The sequence below is a fragment of the Engystomops pustulosus genome, chromosome 9, assembly GCF_040894005.1.
Source record: "Engystomops pustulosus chromosome 9, aEngPut4.maternal, whole genome shotgun sequence".
NCBI classification, from domain to species: domain Eukaryota; kingdom Metazoa; phylum Chordata; class Amphibia; order Anura; family Leptodactylidae; genus Engystomops; species Engystomops pustulosus.
In genome coordinates, this window is record NC_092419.1 from 15,510,063 (window position 1) to 15,533,483 (window position 23,421).

Consider the following 23,421-nt stretch of genomic DNA (forward strand, 5'->3'; position numbering starts at 1 on the left):
CGCACAGTGCGTTTGGGTTCTGAAGGGACAGACAGAGAAAAATGTGATCACACAGGGAACACACAGGTGCAGGAGGGAACAGATAGGGATAGGGATCTATAGGGAACAATAGGGATCAGATAGAGAAAATGTGTATTTTGTTGCACACAAAAAATGATATAATCCAAGTAATACAAATTTCTTAGGCAAGGTACACAACCTCATACATCATGGTGTGCAGGAAATGACCTACGCGTTTTGCTCAAACGAGTAGGTCATTTCATGGCTATTTAGAATAAATTATCATACACTGATGTACACTGCAGCCATACATTTATTTATTCTAATCTACTTTTCTAGACAAAATTAACTTTTAAATTTAGATATCGCTAATGCTATTGTCTTATTTTTGACATATGTAGATGTTAAGGAGGTCGCACTTGTTTCGGACGCCATCTTGACTACTGTCCGCCATCTTAGATACAGCGGCCATGTTCCCTGACCATTGTCAAGTTAATGTCATGATTCAAACTTCATTTTATGTAACATGTTTGCTTGCCTGTCAGCTAATACCCTTTGACATTTAATGAGAAGCCAGTCTGTCCTCGATGCTGCATGATATTATGATTCTGGAGCCACTTATCATCTCCTTCTCAGCAAACTAGTATAAACAATATCTGTGTACAAGGTCTCTGAGAACTGAGCACAATTAATTAACTTTTTTCCCAGAATGTGCTGATGACCAATCGGTTTGGAGTATACTATTCACACCCCTTTGATGACTCTTCTGTCTGATATATATTATGCATTTTGATTATTAAACGGTAGAAGATCTTGACTAAGAGATTGACGTGTGTGGCTTAGTCTTTATGTTCAATCATGGGTTAATTAGGACTCACCTTACAAAAGTCAAGAGGGCTGTTGGGGCCCTGCATAAAAATCCCTAACAATATTTGGCGTCCCTGGGTGGGCTTAGAAGTAAACAACAACAACACCGAGACAGCCTCCGTGAAGGGTCCCCGCCGGCTCGGTGAACAGAACTGACCAGAGCGCTCTCAGGGTAAGATATTAATTTTTCTTGTCTACCTTGATATGTCACTTCTGGTTCACTGGTTGGACGGACCGGGTAAGACTGTCTCTGTGTTATGTATTTGCCACTGTTGTTCACTGTAACCTAAGCTCAGAGTTTTTGGCAAAGAACCACTTTGTAAGGTGATGGACAGAGTCTGGACAGAGACTGGACAGTGACGGATGGTCAGAAAGTCTGTGGTGTTAGCTGAAGCTGTGGGACGGGAAGTAGTAACCCTTAGATGTCTGCAATGCTAGAGTGGGAGATATTCTGTTGTGATAGTCGGATTATCATAGTGTCTGGGATACTGTTTGTTTGGGACTGGTTTTTCCCATAGATTGTGACAGAGTTCAGATTGTGGAGACCCGCCCTGATCAGGTGAGCGCTAGACTTTCTTCGGGAGTCTGAGCGGTCTCGTGTGGCTGTGAGAACTAGTGGAGGATGGCGGCATGTTTTAGTCAGTCTAGTCAGGCAGTGGCTTGGTGTAGCGTCCTTTGTGAGATATTCTCTGGTAGCTAGTTTCTTTGTTTGTCAATAAATCGAGATGTTGGCATCCGCTGAATCTTTGGGGATGTGTCCCTGTAACGGTATCGTAGTTGTAGATACAGAGAGCACAGCAGAGTGAATTGGAATTGAGCCAAGTGCGTTGCATTGCAGACATAGGCAAGAAGGAAGATTGTGTCCCACATGAAGGGGAAAGATGCACAGAGACAGAAGGTTGTTGAGTTCAGTAGGACTGATGGAAAAGTGCAAGTTGACATGATCGGACATAAGAGCTGGTAGTTTTGGGTTTGAAGTAAAAAGTATTGAAGGTTTGAAGGTTTTGGGATGTGTCAGATGATCTGATGATTGTACAAGTGATCAGATTTGCAAAACAGACACTTAGAGCCTCTGACTGACGGACGGACCAGAACAGAGTGACATGAATCCTTCAGAGTGCCCAATGAAGAAAAAGACGGGCGATAAGGGACATTTCAAAGTTTTTTATGTGGAAAGAATTTGAGAAAAAGAGATTTAATTATATTTTCCTTGGAGAGAAAAATGGCCCCTGTAATCCAGACTCCACCCCTGTATCTGGTGGTTAGAGAAGATGACACGCCCTACCATCCTTCAGTGGCGGCCATCTTAAGACAGTTTATTTTTCAGTGGCGGCCATCTTAAGTTATATTCCCTTCAAGTCGATGGAAGTTGATTGCTGTTGGCAGCCATAAAAGTTGTTGTGGGGCATTGTAGGATAACAGCTGACCATGCTTGGGGGGTCTGCTAGGGGTCTTGGAGTGTGGGAGGTTGTTTGAGTATTATTAAAATTTATTGATCCCGACAATTAGAGAAAAATTACTATAAAAAGTGTTAAAATGTCTCCGGACATTAACAAAAGGGTGGGGGCTGTTGGAGCTGCGTTTTGTTTTGTGAAGAACTGACATGTGCTGTGTCTGTCTTATTTACGAGAGAGACGATAGTTACCTTGATGTTCACGGAAAACTGAATTTCTCCATATTGAGTTGCTTGGAATCTGTGTTCTGTTATCTCGTGGTTTACACACTAGTGAGAACATTTACATTTGGGAGGGGTAGATCGCTGCATTTAGACTTCTCCCTGACAATCTAAAAAAGACTTGAAGGAATTTATTTGATTGTGGAACAAGAATACAGCATGATGTGATGTCCTCCTGTGTACCCCATGAACAGACTAAGCAAGAATGAGCCCCCCAACTGTATTACAGAGCCTATGACTGACTTTTGTTCCTTTTTGATTAAAAACCATCTTAAGTGTACCTGGATTTTATTGAGATGTTGGAGTCTGGCCAGAACTTTATAGGAAGCACAGAACACTGGGCTGGAGATGTGGTGGAGGGACTCTGACACATTGACGTTCAGAGGGAATAGAGGATGTTTCACAGACCACGCCAAAGTGAGATTGACAACATCTCCGGAAGTCTCAACCAACCAACCCAAGTGGGCGTGTTTCGACTGTGGGGAGGAGACATTACTGTAGTGAGTGGCGGAGACGGCCCCCACAGGGCAAGACAAGGGGGGGGGTTACGGACAAGGATGTTAGCGAGAACAGTCCCCCTTCTGAACAGCCCCCCCAAACAGAGTTATCGCCTTTCATTGTAGAACTCTCCTCTGCTAGTCCGATGATGATTTTAGCCCATTCCCGGTCAAGAAAAGACTCAGAAAAGACTAGCCGGATACATGTAGGATGGTCCATGATCTCCAAGCTGCCAATGAGTGTACCGAAGCCCAGTGGTCCCTAGCCCAAACTGGCAGCAGTCCCTGAGAGTGACATATTATTGACTGTTATTGATTTGGCAAATGTTTTCCTCTCTGTGCCCCTACATGAGGATTGCCAGTATCTATTTGCCTTTACCAGTTCAGTATTCCAGTATACCTGATGTAGACTCCCACAAGGGGGGTAAAACTCACCCGGCCAATACCCCACGGCCCTACAGGGAGTAGACTGGCAGACTAGCCCCTTACTGGATGTTCTCCTTTTCAGTATGCGGAGGACCTACTGTTGTTGTTTGCCAGGATGCATTTATTGACCTTATGTGTTTTCTGTTCCAGAAGGGTTGCAAAGTTTCCAGCGACAAACTCCAGTACTGCCAGGAGAAGGTGGTCTTCCTAGGCCACTGCTTCTCAGCCACAGGCAGATACCTGACAGAGGGAAGAAAGCTGGCAGTCCAGAATGTGCCCCTGTCCTGAGGCCCAAAGCCTCTTCACATGTTTCTAGGACTGGCCAGCTCCTGCAGCCTGGGATAAGGTCTGCTGCCTCCAGCCCAATGCTGCCCCTTTCTGACTGAATTGCCTCTTCCCCATTTGCCCTTAGTCAGGAGGCAATTGATGCATTCCATAGCTATAAGCTGGCAAGTCTGCCCGGCCCTAGGCACAACCCACTGAACCAGACATTTTATTTTATTTTGCACTGAGTGTGTAGGCCACAGGTGTCTTAGCCCAGGAACGTGGTGGCCTCCCCAGTGACCCACTATTAGGCCCGGTTAGACTCAGTCGTGTGGGGAGCCCCTCATGTGTTAGTAGCTGCAGCCAGCAATCTGCTCAGCAAGGCCAGTGAGTTGATCCTAGACCCTTGATCACTCAGTTACAGTGTGAACCCCACATACCTTGCACAGTGTCCTCACCCAAGTACAGCCCAAGCATCTGAGCAAAGGCCAGACAGCTCAGACTCCAGACATCCAGGAGCCTAGTAACCGTCCTGTAACCCCATTGCCTATTGTATTAGATAATTACATTAGACTCTGCACGTTTCCAGATTTAGTTTCGCAGCAGCTTATATATTCAGATACATACACATAGGGGCAAATCTATCAGGACCTGTGCACCACGTCAATGGCGCAGAGGTCCTGAAAAAATCACAAATGCTTGCCTATTGATAGTACTTGTGACTATTTAGCCCTTTCCGCCACCTTCACGCCAGTGGGGCGTGAAGGGACATGAAGGGGGGGGGGGGGGCACGGCTTAAATGATGCCGGCTGCATTTATTTCTACGCCCTGCCTGGCATAGAATAAAGGCGGTGCAGCATCCTGGAGGCTTCCGCCTCTTGATCTATCCCGCAAGTTATATCGTGTTAAATGTCCCCTGTGGAGTTCTATATTATTGTATACCAAAAGTTTTACCGGTTGCAACTGCAACACCCTCGCCGATGCAATGGCGAAGGAGTGCTTGCGAATACGTCCCACAGTATGTCATCACATCACACAGGGGACAGTGCAGTGGTAGCTCCTGCCTGGCAGGGCAGGAGTTAAGTGTTTTGTATGATTCAAGATCTGTCGTCCAATCACTTGTATTGCATTCTGTCTAATGTAAGCTGAGATGTAATTGGAGGAGCAGCCACCACCTGACCTAGGGGGTTACAAAAACCCCTGGCCAGGAATGTTCTAGAAAACAGCTTAGTCTGAGCTCAGCTCAGAACAGCTAGAGACTAGTTTTAGCCTAGCTCAGATGAGAAGAAGCAGACTGGGTTACCCCAGTCCAGACTCTATTCAGCCAGCATACCATACCAGAGCAGGAAGAGCCTAGCCCCTGCCTGAAGAGTGGAGCTAATAGATAAGAGTTAGTGAGGAAAGGGGTATCATCCTACCTTCAAGGGTGATACCTGAAGCACTCCAGGACAAGCTGAAGCTTCCTATTAGGACACAGCTACCTCCCAGCCTGCCCTCTGCATCCAGGCTGGCGATTTACCTCCTGTGGCTCCCTCCAACTGCAACTCAGCAATCCACCATTCTGTTAAGGGCACGTTGTTGCGGTTCCAATAAAGAAGTGTCAGTTGTTTTTGTTCAACCTCTGCCTCCGTCTGGTCCCTGCTACTACGGCTGCCATCATCACAGGCACCCTGTCCACTACACAGAGACTCATACTCTAGACACCAAAGGGTTGCCCCAGGGAGATCCGCTATAGCAGCCTCTCCCTCATCATTTCTTGCCAACACCACCCTGCTGGAGACCTGCCAGGCTGTAGGACAGCCCTCCGGTTCCCCCATACCAAGCACCGTGACACTAGCGTGCCTAGGCCGCAACCGCCAGCCACTCAGGTACTGCGGGCCCCATCTGACTCCAGGCCCCGAGAAAAGGCTGGGCCCCAGTGGGGGATGTTGCACAACTTTACGGGGTCAGCTAGTTTTTGTCTTGCATTTTGCAATGTGTATGTATTTGTGAATTACAAGATGTTAGTTCATTTACAAATATATATTAAACAGGTGGCAGGCTACTAAAATTGAGTGTTGCCCAATCCTTGTTTTATTACAAACTATTGTCCCCAAATTTTTTTAAAATTATATTTAACAATTCCATACTGGGGCGTAGAGAAGCCGTGGCATGTAGGGGGTGCCAAGGCTACTCCACGTACCAGTAGTCTCTATCGATCCTCCTACCCTCCTGTCTTCAGCACAAGCTCAGAGTCTGACAATCTGTTGTTCTGTGCATGTGCAGAAGGGTCTGCTCCAAGGCCAACCAACTGGGAGGGTGAAGCTTTCCAATGACTATTTACGCAGAGTTGTACTCTGCATAGATAGTCAGTACATTATTTGAGCATTTACTTGTGCTATGCTCCCTCAAATAGCACCAACAAAAACACTGCCGCCAATGTATTTTATGGGATTAGACATATGTTCCACAGCCCTTTAGGCCATGAGCATGTCCCCCAGCTCCTAGGCTACCAGCACCCTAGGCAACGGGCATGGCCCCCACATCCCCTAGGCAACGGGCATGGCCCCCACATCCCCTAGGCAACGGGCATGGCCCCCTATCCTTTTGTTTTTGTGTGTGTGTTGTTTTTTTTGTCTTCCAGGACCATGCCTGCTGTGGACTACTTCGGATTTGGTGGACTCCGGCGATGACCTGTAAAAAAATATTTATATAGACAAACGAGGGTGTGTCTAAGATTTTATTGAGAGAAAAAACTATTTTTACAATCATGTGTTTGTGTCATTCTGTAAAATTAGCCGTTCTCCTTTTTCACATACTTTATGTAATATTCTTGGGAAAAAGTGTAATATAAAAATGGAAAAATTAACCATATATATAGTTGAAGGGTTGTAGATGGACTTGAAGAATCTTTGGAATCCTAAATGAAGATCAATAAGTGTTAATTTAACGCTGCATACCTGTTAAAGAAAAAAAGAAATCAATTTGTAACGGATAATAAACTTACCATTTTGTTATAGGTGTTAGTAACTATATACTAACTAACTAAAAATAAATAAAGGGTTATAATCTTTTCTGAAACAAATAAATTTAGAGATTAGGCGATAAATAAAAAAATAGGAATATAAGAGTATATATTAAAAAGGAATTTTTAATTTGAAAAAAATGACATAGCATAACACTTTCACATTACTGTATATACTTGAGTATACGATGACCAGCATATAAGCAGCGGTACATGAATTAAACCGAAACAGATTGTTATATATACACACGCATACTGTTATTTGAACCAGACTATGCATCTCTCTGGACATTACACCGAAACAAATGGGAAAACCTATTGACTAGAGCAGTTGTGGCGAACCTATGGCATCTACGTGTGTATGTATCTGAATATATAAGCTGCAATGAAACTAAATCTGGAAATGTGCAGAGTCTAATGTAATTATCTCATACAATAGGCATGGGGTTACAGGCTCCTGGATGTCTACATATGTCAAAAATAAGACAATAGCATTAGCGATATCTAAATCTAAAGTTTATTTTGTCTAGAAAAGTAGATTAGAAATATTTGAGGAAGACGTCATCTACGGGTCCCATCATTTCTCTAATGTATTGAGATGGTGGAGATACATCGACGACGTCTTCCTCATTTGGACAGGGGCGGAGGGTGATCTAAACTTTTTTTTACACTATTTCAGTGATTGCAAACCTTTTGGAGACCGAGTGCCCAAACTACAAACAAAATCCACTTATTTACAGTGAAGTGCCAACTCGGCATTTTAAGCAGTAACTTATTGCTACCTGTTCTTCCACATCTTTCAATCGTATCGGCCCCTGAGGCCACCAATACAGCTGAAAGAAGGAGTGCCAATTCAGACTCTCATTGTAGACTCTCTCCAGGTCTTGAGAGGAAGAATGGTGGATCCAGCAGGATGACCACCAAAGGTAATGCAGCCCAGTCCACACCTTCTCACTTTTCCCACAGTTCCAAACAGCCAATGAAGTGTCGCTTTAAAACAGCGCTGAGAGCGGCATCTCTTTAGTTGCCTGGGACTGCAGGAAGATTTGGCCCTATTTGGTGAACTCTGTCCTGGGGTGAGTGCCCACAGAAATGGCTCCGAGTGCCACCTCTGGCACCGGTGCCATAGGTTCGCCACCACTGCACTATTTAAATTCCTTTGATCCTAACTTGCAATTCACTATGGTTAAGTCCAAAACAGAACTTCAATTTTTGGATGTAAATGTAGGTTTGAACGACGGTTGTTTTTCCACTAAAATCCATGTCAAACCCACAGAATTTACTTCGTTATGACAGCGGTCATCCGAGATCCATGATAAAAAAATTTGTCTTATAGACAATTTTTGCAAGTCACTAGAATCACAAGTCAGATGACAGAAGTAGAAAAGAGTTTTGACATGATGGCACAAAAATTTCGTGATGGGGGATACCCACTATTCTCCTATAGACGAAATAAACTTAAGGGATCGGATAGTAAAAGCCGATGTAGGTTCAAGACAACATACTACACAACGGGGACTTTTTGGTTACACGAGAAAAGGTTGCGCACAACGGGGACTTTTTGGTTACACGAGAAAAGGTTGCTTTCCATGTTGTCACGGGTGACACTATTCTGTGTCCCGCGGTCCCCATTCCCCCAGGTCCATACTGACCTCACCTGGCTCCGGAATGCATGTTGATCACGTCCGGTTCTCACGCCGGCTTCCTCCGAGGCCGCGCGCGCCCAGCTCTTCAGGAATTTAAAGGGCCAGCGTCCTCCTTATTGGTGCTGGCATCAAGGCTCTGCTATATAGCCCGGCGACTCCCAGCATTCCCTGCCAGTTCTTCATGTCCTGTTACTGAAGAGAAAGCCCTCTGTGTTCCTGAGCGTTTCCAGACGCCTCTGTGTATTCTGTGATTCCTGTGTTCCATGGCAGTTCTGGTGTCCTGTGGTGGTCCAGTAATCCAGTAGCCATCCGTGGTCCTGCCTTCCCGTGGTCCCTGTGTCCCTACCTTGGCTGCCACCGCGGGCCTAGTCGCACCCGCAGAGCAACCTGGTGACTCCCCGTCACAGCAAGACCATCCTGCTTTGTGGCGGGCTCTGGCGAAGACCAGGAGATCACTTACACTCCGCTCCCGGGTTGCGGCTAGTATTGTTATCCCCCGCGGTGGTCCACTGACTATTCCCATAGACTGTGACAGTAAGATCCGGCCATGGACTCCGCCATGGACATGATCTCTGCAAAAGTCATGGACAGTGTCAAGGATCCGTACCAGCTCCAGGGTGACCTTCCCAGCACTATTACCCAGCAATCCCAAGAGATTTCTGCGCAAAAAGAACTCTTGGACAAACTCCCTGCCACCCTGCGGATTATTGCCTCCCAGCAGCAGGCTCCTGCGACTCCTCCTTTTGTTTCTGTCCCCCAGCCATGTTTTTTGGCAGCAGACTCTGGACCAGATTTTTTGATGCCTAACAAATTTGATGGCAACTCCAATTTTTGCAGGAGTTTTGTTGTCCAATGCTCGTTGTACATCAAAGTTACGTCCTCCCAATCCACCCCCGAACGCACTAAGTTGGCATGTGTTCTTTCTTTGATCACTGGAGAGGTGCTGGACTCCTATATGTGATAGTGGTGACCCAGACATGGTTACCCATACCAAGTTCCTGAGAAAAATCCAGTACAGGTTTGAACCCCCTCAAGTTCGGCTACTTCGCCCCTCCTGTCTGGTCCCAGTGTCTCCGCAGCTTCCCAGTGCTGCTCCAGAGCCCCCGAGGCGGCCGTTGCGGCCGTTGGGTGCAGCTGGCCCCATGTTATAAAAAGGTTGGGAACCGCTGCATTATACAGACAGAAAGTAATCTTCTACAAGTCATAAAACTATTTGAAAGTAACCATATTAAAGGGGTTGTCAGACTATTTAAGAAACTTTACAGGTTGGCTGTACCTATATATTTACAGGGGCACGGCCGCTCCACTCCCTGCAGCCTGGCACGCTTCCGGTCTCAGCGCCTGATACAGCATTGGAACAGGGGAGTGATGGAGGAAAAATAAAGGGATTTTTTTTTTTTTTTTATAGTCAGACAACCCCTTTAAGGATCATCTTTGCAAAAACAAAACTGAACAGTCCTACAACTTTGGTTCTGTGGTTTTTCTTTATTTTCTATATCATAACACATGAAATTAATCAGGAGAAAAGTGATTTTAAGAAGTTTTTATTATTTTATAAAACATTGCCTGTACATTTTGTCCACAACATAGGAATATCTACCCAATAGTAGCAGAGCATCCTCCTGCCTGCAGCAGTGACATCATGATGATGACACGTGACTGGCACGCTCTACTCCTGGTGTTTGGCAGAGGAATAGAAGGCTACAGCGGACATGACATCCCTGCTGCAGCCTCTGTTTGCAAACAAAGACCAGAAGGTGCACGCACAAGTAGAATGCAGGGGAGGGGTAAGTATAGGATCTTTTCCACAGGATAGGGAATAGCAATCGGACAGGTGGGACTTCTGGGACCTCCACTGATCACAAGAATGTAGATCTAATTGATGGAGCACTAGGTGAACCCTGTGTTCTGCCATTGGAGTTCTGGAAACTGGCGAGCACAGCACTTGGGTATTTCCAGCACTCTCCTGAACCTCAATGACAGTGCCAGAGATAACCAGGCGACCTGGCACACAAAGGCAATGAATGAAGCAGCAGCAGGACACATACTTGACCTGCTGCTCCATTCGTATTTGAGAATGGCAAACCAGTTATTAGTGGGGGTCCCAGCATTTGATTCCCACCAATCAGATTACTACCCTCTATCCTTTCAAACAGGTTTTGGTCTCAAAACCCAGTCCATGTTGCTGTGATCTTCTCCGATGACACGGGCTCCATTCAGGATCCAATACAGAATAGAATCTAAAAGAAAACATACAATATTACCTGTGTTACTGGGGCCGCCCCTCCCCCTCCTCTGTGTTACCGGGGCCGCCCCTCCCCCTCCTCTGTGTTACCGGGGCCGCCCCTCCCCCTCCTCTGTGTTACCGGGGCCGCCCCTCCCCCTCCTCTGTGTTACCGGGGCCGCCCCTCCCCCTCCTCTGTGTTACCGGGGCCGCCCCTCCCCCTCCTCTGTGTTACCGGGGCCGCCCCTCCCCCTCCTCTGTGTTACCGGGGCCGCCCCTCCCCCTCCTCTGTGTTACCGGGGCCGCCCCTCCCCCTCCTCTGTGTTACCGGGGCCGCCCCTCCCCCTCCTCTGTGTTACCGGGGCAGCCCCTCCCCCTCCTCTGTGTTACCGGGGCAGCCCCTCCCCCTCCTCTGTGTTACCGGGGCAGCCCCTCCCCCTCCTCTGTGTTACCGGGGCAGCCCCTCCCCCTCCTCTGTGTTACCGGGGCAGCCCCTCCCCCTCCTCTGTGTTACCGGGGCAGCCCCTCCCCCTCCTCTGTGTTACCGGGGCAGCCCCTCCCCCTCCTCTGTGTTACCGGGGCAGCCCCTCCCCCTCCTCTGTGTTACCGGGGCAGCCCCTCCCCCTCCTCTGTGTTACCGGGGCAGCCCCTCCCCCTCCTCTGTGTTACCGGGGCAGCCCCTCCCCCTCCTCTGTGTTACCGGGGCAGCTCCTCCCCCTCCTCTGTGTTACCGGGGCAGCTCCTCCCCCTCCTCTGTGTTACCGGGGCAGCTCCTCCCCCTCCTCTGTGTTACCGGGGCAGCTCCTCCCCCTCCTCTGTGTTACCGGGGCAGCTCCTCCCCCTCCTCTGTGTTACCGGGGCAGCTCCTCCCCCTCCTCTGTGTTACCGGGGCAGCTCCTCCCCCTCCTCTGTGTTACCGGGGCAGCTCCTCCCCCTCCTCTGTGTTACCGGGGCAGCTCCTCCCCCTCCTCTGTGTTACCGGGGCAGCTCCTCCCCCTCCTCTGTGTTACCGGGGCAGCTCCTCCCCCTCCTCTGTGTTACTGGGGCAGCTCCTCCCCCTCCTCTGTGTTACTGGGGCAGCTCCTCCCCCTCCTCTGTGTTACTGGGGCAGCTCCTCCCCCTCCTCTGTGTTACTGGGGCAGCTCCTCCCCCTCCTCTGTGTTACTGGGGCAGCTCCTCCCCCTCCTCTGTGTTACTGGGGCAGCTCCTCCCCCTCCTGCGTAGCTGCTAAACTCTGGTACATCAGTGGGACCTGGAGGGGGAGGGGAGCACATGTCGGCCTGGACCAGCTACTACGGTACTCAGCCTTGCAGTCAGTGCCCATCAAAAACACTGAAAAAGTATGTATGTTTGTGTTTTTGCGCAGTGTGTATGTAGGTGTGATGCCTGATCTATATGTGAACATTGTGTGCATGTTTAGTCACATGTATAATGTATGAATGTAGTGTCAGTGTGTTTGCTTGCACAGTACTATGGTTTGTATTAAAACAGCTTTCCCCCTCGCACTGTATAATGCCCCCCCTTAGGCTATATTCACACGAACGTATGGGGGACGTATATACGGCCGATATACGTCCCCCATACACTTCTATGGGCGCACGGCACCCTACGGGAGCGGTACGGTGCCGCACACGTGCGGCACCATACCGTTCCGTATCCGGGAAAAAGATAGGACCTGTCCTATCTTTTCCCGTAATAAGGGGCCGTGCGCCATAGGTTGCTATGGAGAGGGGCGGGGGTGAGCTGCGCTCACCTCCTCCTCCTCTCCCCATACACTGCCGTTGCCCGCTACGGTACGGTACGGGCGGGCAACGGCAGTGTGAATATAGCCTTACACTGTATAATGCCCGCCCTCACACTGTATAATGACCCCCTCACACTGTATAATGCCCCCCTCACACTGTATAACCTCCCTGCACTGTATAATGACCCCCTCACACTGTATAACCTTCCTGCACTGTATAATGCCCCCCCACACTGTATAATGCCCCCCTCACACTGTATAATGCCCCCCTCACACTGTATAATGCCCCCCTCACACTGTATAATGCCCCCCTCACACTGTATAATGCCCCCTCCTCACACTGTATAATGCCCCCTCCTCACACTGTATAACCTCCCTGCAGTGTATAATGCCCCCCCTCACACTGAATAACCTCCCTGCAGTGTATAATGCCCCCCCTCACACTGTATAACCTCCCTACACTGTATAATGCCCCCCTCACACTGTATAATGCCCCACTCACACTGTATAACCTCCCTGCACTGTATAATGCCCCCCCTCACACTGTATAACCTCCCTACACTGTATAATGCCCCCCTCACACTGTATAATGCCCCACTCACACTGTATAACCTCCCTGCACTGTATAATGCCCCCCCTCACACTGTATAACCTCCCTACACTGTATAATGCCCCCCTCACACTGTATAATGCCCCACTCACACTGTATAACCTCCCTGCACTGTATAATGCCCCACTCACACTGTATAACCTCCATGCACTGTATAATGCCCCCCTCACACTGTATAATGCCCCACTCACACTGTATAACCTCCCTGCACTGTATAATGCCCCACTCACACTGTATAACCTCCATGCACTGTATAAGGCCCCCCTCACACTGTATAATGCCCCCCCTCACACTGTATAACCTCCCTGCAGTGTATAATGCCCCCCCTCACACTGTATAACCTCCCTGCAGTGTATAATGCCCCCCCTCACACTGTATAACCTCCCTACACTGTATAATGCCCCCCCCTCACACTGTATAACCTCCCCGCACTGTATAATGCCCCCCTCACACTGTATAACCTCCCTGCACAGTATAATGCCCCCCTCACACTGTATAACCTCCCTGCAGTGTATAATGCCCCCCCTCACACTGTATAACCTCCCTGCACTGTATAATGCCCCCCCTCACACTGTATAATGCCCCCCCTCACACTGTATAATGCCCCCCCTCACACTGTATAATGCCCCCCCTCACACTGTATAATGCCCCCCCTCACACTGTATAACCTCCCTGCAGTGTATAATGCCCCCCCCTCACACTGTATAACCTCCCTGCACTGTATAATGCCCCCCTCACACTGTATAACCTCCTTACACTGTATAATGCCCCCCCTCACACTGTATAACGCCCCCCCTCACACTGTATAACCTCCCTGCAGTGTATAATGCCCCCCCTCACACTGTATAACCTCCCTGCACTGTATAATGCCCCCCTTACACTGTATAACCTCCCTGCAGTGTATAATGCCCCCCCTTACACTGTATAACCTCCCTGCAGTGTATAATGCCCCCCCTTACACTGTATAACCTCCCTGCACTGTATAATGCCCCCCCTTACACTGTATAACCTCCCTGCACTGTATAATGCCCCCCCTCACACTGTATAACCTCCCTACACTGTACAATGCCCCCCCTCACACTGTATAATGCCCCCCCTCACACTGTATAATGCCCCCCTCACACTGTATAACCTCCCTGCACTGTATAATGCCCCCCTCACACTGTATAACCTCCCTGCACTGTATAATGCCCCCCTCACACTGTATAACCTCCCTGCAGTGTATAATGCCCCCCTCACACTGTATAACCTCCCTGCAGTGTATAATGCCCCCCTCACACTGTATAACCTCCCTGCACTGTATAATGCCCCCCCTCACACTGTATAACCTCCCTGCAGTGTATAATGCCCCCCCCTCACACTGTATAACCTCCCTGCAGTGTATAATGCCCCCCCCCTCACACTGTATAACCTCCCTACACTGTATAATGCCCCCCCTCACACTGTATAATGCCCCCCCTCACACTGTATAATGCCCCCCCCTCACACTGTATAATGCCCCCCCCTCACACTGTATAATGCCCCCCCCCTCACACTGTATAATGCCCCCCCCCCTCACACTGTATAATGCCCCCCCCCTCACACTGTATAATGCCCCCCCCCTCACACTGTATAATGCCCCCCCCTCACACTGTATAATGCCCCCCCCTCACACTGTATAATGCCCCCCCCCTCACACTGTATAATGCCCCCCCCTCACACTGTATAATGCCCCCCCTCACACTGTATAATGCCCCCCCTCACACTGTATAATGCCCCCCCCACCACACTGTATAATGCCCCCCCTCACACTGTATAATGCCCCCCCTCACACTGTATAACCTCCCTACACTGTATAATGCCCCCCCTCACACTGTATAATGCCCCCCCTCACACTGTATAACCTCCCTGCACTGTATGATGCCCCCCCTCACACTGTATAACCTCCCTGCACTGTATAATGCCCCCCCGTCACACTGTATAATGCCCCCCCGTCACACTGTATAATGCCCCCCCGTCACACTGTATAATGCCCCCCCGTCACACTGTATAATGCCCCCCCGTCACACTGTATAATGCCCCCCCGTCACACTGTATAATGCCCCCCCGTCACACTGTATAATGCCCCCCCTCACACTGTATAATGCCCCCCCCTCACACTGTATAATGCCCCCCCCTCACACTGTATAATGCCCCCCCTCACACTGTATAATGCCCCCCCTCACACTGTATAATGCCCCCCCTCACACTGTATAATGCCCCCCCTCACACTGTATAATGCCCCCCCTCACACTGTATAATGCCCCCCCTCACACTGTATAATGCCCCCCCCCTCACACTGTATAATGCCCCCCCCCTCACACTGTATAATGCCCCCCCCCCTCACACTGTATAATGCCCCCCCCCCTCACACTGTATAATGCCCCCCCCCCTCACACTGTATAATGCCCCCCCCCTCACACTGTATAATGCCCCCCCCCCCCCTCACACTGTATAAACGCCTCCATTCTGACAATCAAGAAAGTACAGGAGTAATTACCGGAGAACGTAAAATACAGCAGTGTATTTAGTTAAATTGCTCCTGTAGATTCTTAAGCTAAGAGATAAGAATCCCCGGCAGTCACAAGTGGGGAACGCTTTTTTTTTTTTTTATTATTTTATTATTTTTATATAATTCTTTTGTTTATGAGTACAATAAAAAGGAAAAAAGAAAAAAACGATTTTTACAATCCATTGTATGAGACAACAATCAGGAGAAAAACAAAAAACAAAAAAAAAAAAAAAAAAATTACAATTGCCTCACTATCTATATTCAAGTACTATAGTCTACCTTTGTGGTGAACCCTAAATATCTTCTCATTTGTCCCACTCTTTTCCCTTCCTTTTCTTTCTTCCCCCCCTTTTTCCCTCCTTTTATTTTCTCTCCTTTTCCCCTCTAGCATTGTTCTTACATCCTATTCTTTTCTTCAGCAATACCACTATGACTCTCTGTGTTTATGTCCAAATATCCCATCCCGCAAAAAAATATTTTTTACTTATGACTCCCCCGTCATACATAAATAGTTCATAGTTTTTTAGTTTTTTCATCCCCAAGATTACATTCTCCAATTTTGGTGAACGATTTGTATTCCAATTGTTTTGAATCTCTAGCCTGGCTATAGAACATATTCTAAAGAAAATACCTTGGACATCGTTAGCCAGGGATACATTTTTCTGTATTATATTGAGAAGAAAAATCTCAGGGAGGGCAGGAAGTTTAGTCTTACACAGAGGTCGCATTAACGCCTCACCACGCGTCATAGACGCGTGATGAGGCGCCATTACCCCCCAAAATAATTGCCATGCGTAAAGTTACGCTTGGCAATTATTCCGTGCAGCGCGCAGGCTGAGTGGCTCGGCGCGAGCTGCAAAAGAGGTAAATGTCCCGCGATCACAGCGCGCGCCGGGCCGCTCAGCGCGACACGTGACACAGTGATCTGTGTTAGCAGCGCTCCGGAGCGAGAGCGCAGGCCCCGCTATACCTGTAGACAGCGGGGCTGCGTTTATGTCGGGACTTCAGAGCAAGGCCGGGTGAGTGTGTGCAGTGTGCTGTGTGTAGTGTAGTGTAGTATAGTGGAGTGGAGTGTGTGCTGTGTGTGGTGGAGTGTGTGCTGTGTGTGGTGGAGTGTGTGCTGTGTGTGGTGGAGTGTGTGCTGTGTGTGGTGGAGTGGAGTGTGTGCTGTGTGTAGTGGAGTGGAGTGTGTGCTGTGTGTAGTGGAGTGGAGTGTGTGCTGTGTGTAGTGGAGTGGAGTGTGTGCTGTGTGTAGTGGAGTGGAGTGTGTGCTGTGTGTAGTGGAGTGGAGTGTGTGCTGTGTGTAGTGGAGTGGAGTGTGTGCTGTGTGTAGTGGAGTGGAGTGTGTGCTGTGTGTAGTGGAGTGGAGTGTGTGCTGTGTGTAGTGGAGTGGAGTGTGTGCTGTGTGTAGTGGAGTGGAGTGTGTGCTGTGTGTAGTGGAGTGGAGTGTGTGCTGTGTGTAGTGGAGTGGAGTGTGTGCTGTGTGTAGTGGAGTGTGTGGAGTGGAGTGTGTGTAGTGTAGTATAGTGGAGTGGAGTGTGTGTAGTGTAGTATAGTGGAGTGGAGTGTGTGCTGTGTGTAGTGTAGTGGAGTGTGTGCTGTGTGTAGTGTAGTGGAGTGTGTGCTGTGTGTAGTGGAGTGGAGTGTAGTGGAGTGTGTGCTGTGTGTAGTGGAGTGGAGTGTGTGCTGTGTGTAGTGGAGTGGAGTGTGTGCTGTGTGTAGTGGAGTGGAGTGTGTGCTGTGTGTAGTGGAGTGGAGTGTGTGCTGTGTGTAGTGGAGTGGAGTGTGTGCTGTGTGTAGTGGAGTGGAGTGTGTGCTGTGTGTAGTGGAGTGGAGTGTGTGCTGTGTGTAGTGGAGTGGAGTGTGTGCTGTGTGTAGTGGAGTGGAGTGTGTGCTGTGTGTAGTGGAGTGGAGTGTGTGCTGTGTGTAGTGGAGTGGAGTGTGTGCTGTGTGTAGTGGAGTGGAGTGTGTGCTGTGTGTAGTGGAGTGGAGTGTGTGCTGTGTGTAGTGGAGTGGAGTGTGTGCTGTGTGTAGTGGAGTGGAGTGTGTGCTGTGTGTAGTGGAGTGGAGTGTGTGCTGTGTGTAGTGGAGTGGAGTGTGTGCTGTGTGTAGTGGAGTGGAGTGTGTGCTGTGTGTAGTGGAGTGGAGTGTGTGCTGTGTGTAGTGGAGTGGAGTGTGTGCTGTGTGTAGTGGAGTGGAGTGTGTGCTGTGTGTAGTGGAGTGGAGTGTGTGCTGTGTGTAGTGGAGTGGAGTGTGTGCTGTGTGTAGTGGAGTGGAGTGTGTGCTGTGTGTAGTGGAGTGGAGTGTGTGCTGTGTGTAGTGGAGTGGAGTGTGTGCTGTGTGTAGTGGAGTGGAGTGTGTGCTGTGTGTAGTGGAGTGGAGTGTGTGCTGTGTGTAGTGGAGTGGAGTGTGTGCTGTGTGTAGTGGAGTGGAGTGTGTGCTGTGTGTAGTGGAGTGGAGTGTGTGCTGTGTGTAGTGTAGTGGAGTGTGTGCTGTGTGTAGTGGAGTGGAGTGTGTGCTGTGTGTAGTGTAGTGTAGTGGAGTGTGTGCTGTGTGTAGTGTAGTGGAGTGTGTGCTGTGTGTAGTGTAGTGGAGTGTGTGCTGTGTGTAGTGTAGTGGAGTGTGTGCTGTGTGTAGTGTAGTGGAGTGTGTGCTGTGTGTAGTGTAGTGGAGTGTGTGCTGTGTGTAGTGTAGTGGAGTGTGTGCTGTGTGTAGTGTGGTGGAGTGGAGTGTGTGCTGTGTGTAGTGGAGTGGAGTGTGTGCTGTGTGTAGTGTAGTGGAGTGTGTGCTGTGTGTAGTGGAGTGGAGTGTGTGCTGTGTGTAGTGTAGTGTAGTGGAGTGTGTGCTGTGTGTAGTGTAGTGGAGTGTGTGCTGTGTGTAGTGTAGTGGAGTGTGTGTAGTGGAGTGTGTGCTGTGTGTAGTGTAGTGGAGTGTGCGCAGTGTGCGAGTGTAGTGGAGTGTAGTGTGTGCGGTGTATTACCGAAATTTTCATACTCCTCCTCGGGTAAAAATACTCCTCAAAAATGGTGAGAGGAGTATTTTTACCCTTCTGGAAAAATGTTAGTGCGACCTCTGGTCTTACATTGTCTCTGGAACAGGCCAATCACTTGTACCCAGAAGTTCAAAACAGATGGACAGTACCACCAAAGGTGGAGGAGGTTTGCTTGTTCCCCACAACCTCTCCAGCATTCCCTTGAAGCGTTACTGTATATGTTTGCTAGTCTATTGGGTGCTAAGTGCCATCTCAAAAGGTTCTTAAAGTAACATTCACTATGATTTAGGCACACCAAACAATTTTGCGCTTTCTTAAATGATGAAAGCCAATCATTCAGTGGGAACGTCCTCCCCAGTTCTACTTCCCATTTTTGCATATATGTTAATTTTGTATTTGCGAGACTGAGAATTTAATTCCGCATATGCAATCGAAATGCCCCCTTTCCATTTATTTTTGCATTCCAAGAATTTTATGAATGGTGTCTTTTCTACATTATTAATATAACATATCCTTTGTGTTCGTTGCACAAACGACGCCAATTTTTTATAGTTAAGGAATTCACCCCTCACACTGTATAATGCCCCCCCTCACACTGTATAATGCCCCCCCTCACACTGTATAATGCCCCCCCTCACACTGTATAATGCCCCCCCTCACACTGTATAATGCCCCCCCTCACACTGTATAATGCCCCCCCTCACACTGTATAACCTCCCTGCACTGTATAATGCCCCCCCTCACACTGTATAACCTCCCTGCACTGTATAATGCCCCCCCTCACACTGTATAACCTCCCTGCACTGTATAATGCCCCCCCTCACACTGTATAACCTCCCTGCACTGTATAATGCCCCCCCTCACACTGTATAATGCCCCCCTCACACTGTATAATGCCCCCCCTCACACTGTATAACCTCCTTGCACTGTATAATGCCCCCCCTCACACTGTATAACCTCCCCGCACTGTATAATGCCCCCCCTCACACTGTATAACCTCCCTGCACTGTATAATGCCCCCCCTCACACTGTATAATGCCCCCCCTCACACTGTATAATGCCCCCCCTCACACTGTATAATGCCCCCCTCACACTGTATAACCTCCCTGCACTGTATAATGCCCCCCTCACACTGTATAATGCCCCCCCTCACACTGTATAATGCCCCCCCTCACACTGTATAACCTCCCTGCACTGTATAATGCCCCCCTCACACTGTATAATGCCCCCCCTCACACTGTATAATGCCCCCCTCACACTGTATAATGCCCCCCCTCACACTGTATAATGCCCCCCCTCACACTGTATAATGCCCCCCCTCACACTGTATAATGCCCCCCCCTCACACTGTATAATGCCCCCCCCTCACACTGTATAATGCCCCCCCCCTCACACTGTATAATGCCCCCCCCTCACACTGTATAATGCCCCCCCTCACACTGTATAATGCCCCCCCTCACACTGTATAACCTCCCTGCACTGTATAATGCCCCCCCTCACACTGTATAACCTCCCTGCACTGTATAATGCCCCCCCTCACACTGTATAACCTCCCTGCACTGTATAATGCCCCCCCTCACACTGTATAACCTCCCTGCACTGTATAATGCCCCCCCTCACACTGTATAACCTCCCTGCACTGTATAATGCCCCCCCCTCACACTGTATAATGCCCCCCTCACACTGTATAATGCCCCCCCTCACACTGTATAACCTCCCTGCACTGTATAATGCCCCCCCTCACACTGTATAACCTCCCCGCACTGTATAATGCCCCCCCTCACACTGTATAACCTCCCTGCACTGTATAATGCCCCCCCTCACACTGTATAATGCCCCCCCTCACACTGTATAATGCCCCCCCTCACACTGTATAACCTCCCTGCACTGTATAATGCCCCCCCTCACACTGTATAACCTCCCTGCACTGTATAATGCCCCCCCTCCCACTGTATAACCTCCCTGCACTGTATAATGCCCCCCTCACACTGTATAATGCCCCCCCTCACACTGTATAATGCCCCCCCCTCACACTGTATAACCTCCCTGCACTGTATAATGCCCCCCTCACACTGTATAATGCCCCCCCTCACACTGTATAATGCCCCCCCTCACACTGTATAATGCCCCCCTCACACTGTATAATGCCCCCCTCACACTGTATAATGCCCCCCCTCACACTGTATAATGCCCCCCCCTCACACTATATAATGCCCCCCCTCACACTATATAATGCCCCCCCTCACACTGTATAATGCCCCCCCTCACACTGTATAACCTCCCTGCACTGTATAATGCCCCCCCTCACACTGTATAATGCCCCCCCTCACACTGTATAACCTCCCTGCACTGTATAATGCCCCCCCTCACACTGTATAATGCCCCCCCTCACACTGTATAACCTCCCTGCACTGTATAATGCCCCCCCTCACACTGTATAACCTCCCTGCACTGTATAATGCCCCCCCTCACACTGTATAATGCCCCCCCTCACACTGTATAATGCCCCCCCTCACACTGTATAATGCCCCCCCTCACACTGTATAACCTCCCTGCACTGTATAATGCCCCCCCTCACACTGTATAACCTCCCTACACTGTATAACCATACCCCAAAAGTAAGACATCGTGGGACTTTTGGAGGTAAAAAGAATGTAAGACTTTCCGGGAAACACTGTATTAAACCCCTCACAGTCCATACATGACCCTCACCCTTCAATACCCCCCCCCGTCACACGCTGCTCCCCCGTGCGGCCCCCAGGCTCCCCCGTGTCACACGCTGCTCCCCCGTGCGGCCCCCAGGCTCCCCCGTGTCACACGCTGCTCCCCCGTGCGGCCCCCAGGCTCCCCCGTGTCACACGCTGCTCCCCCGTGCGGCCCCCAGGCTCCCCCGTGTCACACGCTGCTCCCCCGTGCGGCCCCCAGGCTCCCCCGTGCGGCCCCCAGGCTCCCCTTGGAGCCCGGGCTTCTTTGCATATCACCCCCTTAGCACACTTGCAGGCTGCAGCCGCCCACACATACTACACACAGCTCCCAGAACCCTCCATTAGACCCTGGAGCAGATGTACTCACCATGATAATCCCTGCACACACCGCACAGAGCAGCCCTGCATCTCCTCCGCACACATACAGGCGGGAAACACGAAGCCCCGCCCCCCGCTTATAGCACCTCGGTCACATGATCTGGAGTGACATGTGACCAAAGCAGCTGCTCATGTCACACCAGTCCGCCATCTTTACTACTGGCAGACCAGGTAACTCTCATAATATATAAATAGTGAAATAACTTTATACGTAATACATGTATAGACGATACCGTTATATGAGCGCTTTTTTTTGTTTAAAGTTAAGTTAACGGGAGACTATCATGTAACAGTCAAAAAAAGGGAATGAAAGTATTTGCCCTTATCAGCAATGGCGTCGGAAGTCCTGTTAATTGACGCACCCCGAAATCTATGCATCACGAGGTTTGACATCGCACAGCAACAGATGATGTCACGGCGCCGCCATGTTGTGAAGGGAAACATCCTGCAATGATAGCCGTTACCACTGCGTGCCTTATTATAATGAGGGGGCGGAGCCAATACGCGTCAGAGCCCAACGGTATTTTGGCGGCCAGTGAAGAAGAATGGACGCCAAACTGTTTTTCTTATTGGTTTTAGTAGCCACCCAGTGTCAGGTAGAGATGAGAGGCACTAGAGCTGCTAAACCTGGAGGTGATTGACATTTATAATTTTCACTAATCTTGCATGAGGTAACTCAGACAGTATGACAATCTGGCAATTGTTTCTGTCAGGGCGCGTTCACACGTTGCGTTTTGTCCTGCGTTTGATACGCGTTACAACAGCTGAGGAGAGGTGATTTGCCTGATTACATTACTGTTTACATTTGTTAACACAATGTTAATACATGTGGTAACGCATTGTTAACACATGCGTTAACATCGCGTTTACAATACGCTTTGTACAGAACAGAAATGTAATCAGGCAAATCACCTCATCTCAGCAGTTGTAATGCGTTTTGAAGCGCAACGTGTGAACGTGGCCTCACAGAAAGTGGCGGTGAATGTAACACAAATACAAGCTAAGCTGATTTGTGAGGAAAGCACAAAGTGAGGAAAGCACGATCGTGTCCTGCCCCCGTGTGGTTTTTGGTGGGGGGGAGGGGGCGCTGAGCGTTGCTATGGCAGCCCTGGGGTACGATCATCAGTGCCTGAGGGCGCGTTCACATGTTGCGTTTCGGTTGCGTTTTCATTGCGTTTAAAACGCATATACAACAGCTGATGAGAGGTAATTTGCCTAATTACATTACCGTTTACGTTTGTAAACGCAATGTTAACGCATGTGTTAACAAAACGCATACGTTAACGCGTTGTTAACACATGTGTTAACATCGCGTTTACGATGCGTTTTGTAAACGGAAATGTTAACAGTGATGTAATTAGGCAAATCACCTCTCCTCAGCTGTTGTATATGCATTTTAAACGCAATGAAAACGCAGGTCAAAACGCAACGTGTGAACGCGCCCTCAAAGATGGCGTCTGTGACATGTGCATAGACTGCCGCTGCTCATACCCTGCAATACATCATTATATCAGGGTATTATCAGATGATTGCTTGTTCTTGTCCCATGGTGGAAATAGTAAAAAAATAAAAATGTTATTCAATAAAAAATAATCAATAAAAATGCCAATAAGCCCCATAACATATAAAGAGACATATAATGCAAAAAAAATGTCTAAATCAGAACACAAACCCCAAAACCCCACATATATAGTGTGAGAGATGAGCATCAGGGTCTTTGGATACACGAGGCTTTCAGCCGCCCCCGGCCACTTTACAAAGTGATTTCCGAGTCTTTGTTTTCCAGCGCTGGAATGCATTAGGTAACACAGGAAAGACAGACTGTCCGTACGGAAGTTTAGCCCAAGACAAAAACTGTT

At 49.1% G+C, this 23,421-nt stretch overlaps 2 long non-coding RNA genes across 2 annotated transcripts in view; one reads left to right on the top strand and one right to left on the bottom strand.

The window, feature by feature from the left end:
- LOC140078083 (uncharacterized) overlaps positions 1 to 23,421 on the top strand; it is a 932,690-nt gene that overhangs the window by 774,228 nt on the left and 135,041 nt on the right. The gene's annotated exons all lie outside the window — the stretch shown is intronic.
- LOC140077104 (uncharacterized) lies at positions 9,908 to 21,761 on the bottom strand. The gene is made up of 2 exons (XR_011849698.1): positions 21,552 to 21,761; positions 9,908 to 10,619 (listed from the first exon to the last, which is right to left on the bottom strand). It is a non-coding gene; the product is annotated as an uncharacterized lncRNA (long non-coding RNA).